At 44.9% G+C, this 7,100-nt stretch overlaps 1 pseudogene; it reads right to left on the reverse strand.

Moving 5' to 3' along the window:
• Positions 1 to 5,661: 5,661 nt before the first annotated feature.
• Positions 5,662 to 6,318, reverse strand: LOC124243417 (peroxiredoxin-5, mitochondrial-like; annotated as a pseudogene).
• Between the last annotated feature and the right edge of the window lie 782 nt (positions 6,319 to 7,100).

A 7,100-nucleotide genomic window follows, 5' to 3' on the forward strand; every position in this document is an offset into this window, starting at 1 on the left:
TGGAGTAGATAGAATATGGATCTTAATGACGGGACTCTAAATAAATATACAGGGAATCTGAGAGTTTTGATAATTTATGTAACAGCGGCAGTGACTTGACAGATGGAGCAAAGCCAGTGTGGAACTCAGTCAAAAAGAAACATAAGTTGGAAGAGAAGAGGTTGCTTTAGAAGAGCCTATTAAGGAAGAAGGGCAAGACTGAAAATTCTAACTCTAGTCACACACGGCTCTCAGAGGGTTACCTGTCCCTACCGAGATGTTATCACGATTTTTAAACTAAAGTCCCCACTGTGTATACCCACAACTCAGTTCCTGGCAAAGAATACCTGTGTATAGTTTATCCAGAATGATGTTTGCTTTCCTCAATAATTTCATTTTCTCCAGGGTCTTATTGAAGAACTCAATCTCTCTATATTCCATCAGAAATACTAGATCCAGGTACATTCAGTGACCAACTAAGTGACTCGAGTCTATCATTTTATGCTTATTTAAAACAGAAAAGTGACTTTGCATTTCTGCTTTGGCCACGATGGTGCTACAACCAATACCAAGCTTACTCTCCTGCTTCAAACAACTATAAAAATAATGAGGCAACTGTTCTCAGTCATTGAACCTTAGGCATCCCAGGACTGTGATCCTTGTAAAAGGAAACACCTCAGGTGAGTTTTCTACTGCTCTGTGACAAATTACCGTAAACTGATTGGCTTAAAACAACACCTAGGGCTTGAAGTCCTGGAGGTCAGAACCTTCAGTTCTGTAGGTTCTAAAGTCTAGCACGACTTAAGGTGCCACAAGGATGAACTCAATCTCAGTGAAGCTAAGTTCTTGTCTGGAGGCTCTTGGGGAGAAGCCACTTCAAGGCTTACTCTTTTTTTTTTTTTTTTTTTTTGCTTTTTCTCCCCAAATCCCCCCAGTACATAGTTGTGTATTTTAGTTGTGGGTCCTTCTAGTTGTGGCATGTGGGATGCCACCTCAGTGTGACCTGATGAGCAGTGCCACGTCCGCGCCCAGGATCCGAACTGGTGAAACCCTGGGCCACCAAAGCGGAGCACGGGAACTTAATCACTCGGCCACGGGGCTGGCCCCTCCAAGCTTATTCTTTTTGCTGGCAGAACTCAGTCCTTGCTGTTGTAAGAAAGATTCTGGTTACCTTGCTGGCTGTGAACCAGGGACTGATCTCAACTCCTAGGGACCACCTGTATTCCTTGCCACATGGCCCCATTCATCTTCAAGTCAGCAAAGTCACATCAAATCCTTCCTGTGCTTTAGACCGTTGACTTCCCCTTCTGCTACCGTCTCGAGAAAATTCTCTGCTTTTAAAGGGCTCATATGGTTAGGCAGGCCACTTGGAATAATCTCCCATCTTACAGTCAACATGCCATATAACATAACCTAATCACAGGAGTAAAATCCATCATATTCAATCCTGGGGATCATGCAGGGTGTATACACCAGGGGGGTAGGAAATTGTGGGGCCAACTTAGAATTCTGCCTACGTCACACCCTTTGGTTCTTGAGCCTATATAGTCTTCCTATCAAAGATATAGCAGCACATAAAAGTAGTTGGTTTAAAGTGAACCTTGCATTATAGAGAATGGACCTCATCCTTGCAAAATAGGGTCTCCAAATGGACACTTCAGCTATGCCTTTAACAGGCTGTCTCATTGCTGTCAGGTTGGAAGCTTCTGGATGGTATAGTATGTAATACAGTAAAGGGAATCTTATGGTCATATGTCCACACCTGACATCCCCTTTATATAATGTAGGTTATAATGTTGGACTTTGGAGAGTGATGCTGCTGAGGCCCCGTGGGCAGAAAAAGAAAATAAACCTATACCCTCAAATATGTGTCTATTCCAGTCAAAAAAATCGCTACTCCTTCCAGGGTGGCACGGGTCCAGTGTGTAGCAAACTTGCCACAAGAGGCTGGTTGGTTGCCTTGAGGGATGATGTCATATGAGGGACTTATTTCAGTAAGGTCTCTATTGCTGGCAATTTGGACATTGGATGGCAGGAGTAGCTAGATCAATCCTAATATGTGAGGACCCATGCTGTTGGAACATATGTGACCTCCATGCCAGCCTCCATGGATGCTTTCTTCATGTGTGTCTTAAAAGTGCCAGGACTTGGTTATCTGATAACAAAAGCTGGCTGATGGCACGTGGTTGAAGTCATTTGGTCCAGCTCATTTAAAAAAAATTTAAGAAATTAAGACTTTATTTTTTTGAGCATTTTAAGATGCATAGCAAAATTGAGAGGAAGGTACAGAAATTTTCCATATAGCCCCTGCCCCCACACATACGTAGCCTACGCCATTATCAACACTCCCCACCAAAGTGGCACAATTGTTACAACTGATGAGGCTACACTGGCACACGATCACCACCCAAAGCTGATAGTTCACTTTAGGTTCACTGTTGGTGCTGGACATTCTATAGGTTTGGGCGTATGTATAATGACATGTATCCATCATTATAGTATCATACGGAGTATTTTCTTTCTTTCTTTTTTTGAGGAAGATCAGCCCTGAGCTAACATCTGCTGCCAATCCTCCTCTTTTTGCTGAGGAAGACTGGTCCTGAGCTAACATCCATGCCCATCTTCCTTTACTTTATATGTGGGATGCCTACCACAGCGTGGTTTGACAAGCAGTGCGTATGTCCGCACCCGGGATCCGAACCGGTGAACCCCAGGCCGCCGAAGTAGAATGTGTGCACTTAACCACTGTGCCACTGGGTCGGCCCCCAGAGTATTTTCAGTGTCCTAAAAATCATCTGTGTTCTGCCTATTTATCCCTCTCCCAACCTCATTTTTTAGTGCCTTTTCTTTGATTGATGCTCTATATTAGTCCTTAATATGGGATCTAAAGGTCTTCATCTTTCCTGCTCACTTGCATTCATATATTCACATGCTTCTACCTTCGACCTGCTTGTCCCTAATCTTTCAATACTCCTCCTTCCATGCTCCATTTGTCACTGACCATGAATAAATACACACGCGTGCGCGCACGCACACACACACACACACACACCCCGTTGGGTTACTCCTCTTTCCACACAAAGTGAATGACCAGTTACAACAAGCTCTGCCAATTTGGAGTATTTCCCTTACCACTGTCTCTCAAGGCCCTCCTTGAGAAAGTGTACATTACATACCTGGATGATGCATCTGTGACCCAAACTCAAGTGTTCTTCCTAATTTTAAATCCCTTATTTTATACATGAAAGAAAGAGGCACAGGGAGGTCATATGTCCAGGGTCACACCAGAGGGGCACTGGCAGAGCTGAGAGGAGAGCTGGAACCTCAGACTCATCAGTCTGATGATCTTTCCCTTCTATTGGCTGTGTTTGTTTGATAATGCCAAAGACGAATGAAAAAAAATCTCTCCTGATTAGCTTACATTATGGTTTAACACCAGTTATTGGCCTTTTGACCAGGAGGGAAGGTGGGGATAAATCCTGAGGAGAGTCCAAGTCAGCTTGGGGGGAGAGCTTTTGGCATCTTCTTTGACCAAGGGCTAGTGCTTGCTTCCCCTTTAAAAGAGAAGAGTGGTGAGGAGTGGACCGCGTTTGCAGAGGGTTTAGAGGGTTTAGGAGTGTCTGAAGATTCAAGACTTTGGAGTCACCAACTCTGATGTGCCCAGCCCATGTGTGGGAGTCCAGGGCTCCCAACCAGAACTCTGACCTTGCCGTGGCAGACCTGCCTTGTTTGGGAGTTGAACCTTCTGTGGAGCTCGGCTACTCTTACAATTAAGCCCTTGGCCTGGACCTCAGCTTTCTTTGTGCTTTAGCTGCAGAAGATGGGAACTTCATTATATGCTACCCAGGAGGTGTCTGGCCTTCACATTTTACTTTTAATTACTGACCAATCCACTCAGCTTTGTGTTATCCTTCTCAAAATCATCAATCATACTTAGCAATAGCCGCTTAGTTCCATTGCCCTTAGAGTTACTATTCTCTTTATATTTCTCAAATGTTGATAACATATCAGCTAATACATTTCTTTCCAACAGAATGCCATCCCAGTTCACCACTGGAGAAAGTTTTAAGTGCACTGCTATCTTGTACCTGGAGATATCTGTGTTCCAGCTATCACTGATGGAATCCTTATTGCCATCCAGGTGGTGGGTGACCCAGCTCCAAAATCTCATCTCAATGTCTGCTTTCATGGACCATGCTCAGCACAAACTATCACAGGTTGGGTTCCTCGGGAAGCAGACTCTGAAACAGAGACTACCATGCAGGGCATTTATTAGGGAGGGCTTATGAGATCCATGGCTAGGGAAGGGAAGGAAAGAAAGAAGAAACAGGCAGAAGGAGTATTTGAGTAGTAATGCGATTCCAGCGAAGGTCTCAGCTAGTTTCATGGGAGTTTTGCAGTTGGGATGGCTGTTTAGAGTTGTCCAGAGTTGGGACTACAGGAATGGGCCTTCAGAAGAAACATTCATGCCCTCCTCTTGATCAGGCACTGGGTGTGGGCATAGCCACAAAGAGGGCTTGATCTTGGATAGGGCAGCTTTACTGAGCTGAGGCAGTCTCTGAAGGGGCTGACAGGCAGCGCTACCAGCGGGTTAGAGAATGGGCCCTTCGTGCCTGAAGGAGGATCTGGGCAGTACATCATAACATCTAATATGCACCTATTTTAATAGAGAAAATTCAGTAGAAAAGCATGAAAATTATTTCCCCCTCAACTATAGTTTCCTATATGGCTGTTACCAAGATACCGCCATATACTTGGGAACAATAACTTCTAATTTCAGATTCAGTATAACAGAAGAAATTAATAAATTCAGTACTGCTTGTCTTTCATAACCAAATCTATTATAAAAGGCCAATATTATGATTACATGGAGGAAAGACAATCCAGCAACTCTGAAGCATTCATTTAGAAATAGTTCAGAACATCATATTTATCTATAACACTAATAAGCCAAAACCAGCTGCTTATAACAGCCAACACAGAAAGATGGAATAACTGTCTATAAGGATATAAGGACAAACTACCCAGGTTTTTTTAAACTTTACACAGATCTCCCAGCAGAAATTTCTCAAAGCTCAGTAGCTTTCCTTCCTAGATTCATCTGTGTCTTCCTTGCCACTTCCTTGGAGTTTTAAATCACCCTCATCCAACCACACGTGCAATCTGCTTCAGTTTTTGCACAACTCCAGGACTCAGACCACTTTCCTTACATAGATTTTTAATTCTACCTGGATCAGCCTTCTCAGGGAGTCAGCAGTTGTTGGCTGATTCCAACAGCTGCTGCTAAAAGCACACTCACAATGGATCCGACTTGTTCCACACCAGTTTAATTTGCTGTTCCTCACTGTGGCTACCCAGGATGGAAATGTCACAGACTGGTAGCTCACATTTGTTTACTAGAAATCTAAGTGTTTATATTCAGATTAACAGAATTATTTTAAGGCACCCATAGGTGACATTTGCTCGTCTTTCCTCCCACTGAGCCACTGTTGGGACACTGAGTCCATTGTAACCAGAGCTAAAAAGTTGTTTCCTCTCTTTTTTTGAACCAGAAGTGTTTATTGCAGAAATTTGGCCAAGGTTCCGATTGGGTATCCGCAGGTGAGGTGGGGTAGGGGCCCTCTGCCCAGAGCTGGGCAGGTGAAATAGGAGAAGGAAGAAGGAGCATTTCTGGGCCGAGCCTCAGAGCAGGCAGAGGATGCTGGAGACCAGGCTGCAGGTGAGGCCTGTGCCATCCAGCTCCCCATTCAGGGACTTCACTCTGCCATCCTCTATCACCATGCAGAACCTCTTGAGCCATCAGTTCCCAAAGAGGGACACCAAGGAATCATCTAGTAACAAATCTGTCTCCTTCCCAAATGCCCCCGTGGGGTCAGCTGAGAGCCGAGCCCTGCCTTCTACGTTATGGGCTGGTCCCCACTCTTCAGTCACAAGGGCATCATTGACACTCCTAACTGCCGCCACTTGGATCACTCAGGCCTTCAGAGCCCCAGCCTGCTGCACAGACCTCCGCAGGTGGGTCCAGAAACAGTTGGGGATAGAGGCTCCAGGGACCCCAAACAGCCCTCCCTTGTTGTCCTTGAACTCTACCAGGGTCACCTTGTTACCGGGCTCCCCTTCAAACGCCAACACTGATAGGGTGGCATCTCCCTCCTCAATCAGGGGCAGCGCTTTTGAAACCCCCGAACTCACCAAGCATGTGTTCTCTGACTCCTCCTCTGTCTCCCTCCTGCTCTGCCACTCTAGCCGCCTGGGGAGTAACTCACCTGCTGGGTTGCCCAGGATGCCCCAGTGCAGGTCCACCTGTTGCACGCGGGCCCCAGGCCACAACTGCCCCATCCCCTATTTCCTCTTTGGCAGTGATTTTTTTTAAATTAAAAATTTAAGTTTTAAATTTAAAGAAAGGGCTGTGGTGAAGAGATAAGGCAGTTTGCAGTTTGTGGATGTTTTGGATCTGTGATGGATAAAATCATATTTGCTTGGAGAACCAGTATTGGCAGTGACATGAGGACGCTCAGCCCAAAAGAACATACTACCTGGTATTTATCATTTTACTGTTTGTTTCTTACACAGGTGAATGGTTTTTGCCAGTTCTCTAATGCTTGATTAGTTTGTAGCCAGAATGGGCAAGGAGCTCAATTAGGCATTTTCCAAAATCAAAGAATACTTCCTTCTTTTTCGTCAAGCCTAATTTTTAGTATTTTTTAAATAAAAAGGGCAGGGAATTCATAAAGTCAAGAGACTTAAAAACACGTCTTCCCCTTTATTTTCTGCACAAAACAATAACACACACGTTCACGCCATTCTCGACTGGCTTCAGTCCTCTCAAGAGCTTTTCAATGGACTATCTTTTCCATACGTCTATGCAGACTGGATTCCGAATGTTTTCGGGGTGAACACAGAGGATTTTTCCCATCACCAGGGATCTGCCTCAAGGAGGAGAGGTTTGTGGCTCCTCTGATTACAGCAACCATAGGCAGGGTGAGGGCCAAGCATTACTCCGGTACTCCATCAGAGGCGGGTGTGAGAGGGCCTGTCTGTTCTTCAGTAGCAAAAATCAACAACGTCATAGAAACTCTGCAAGTAAATGCTCTTGCAATAACGTGCAACCCTTATAAGGT

The sequence above is a fragment of the Equus quagga genome, chromosome 8 (genome assembly GCF_021613505.1).
Source record: "Equus quagga isolate Etosha38 chromosome 8, UCLA_HA_Equagga_1.0, whole genome shotgun sequence".
Classification (NCBI taxonomy): domain Eukaryota; kingdom Metazoa; phylum Chordata; class Mammalia; order Perissodactyla; family Equidae; genus Equus; species Equus quagga.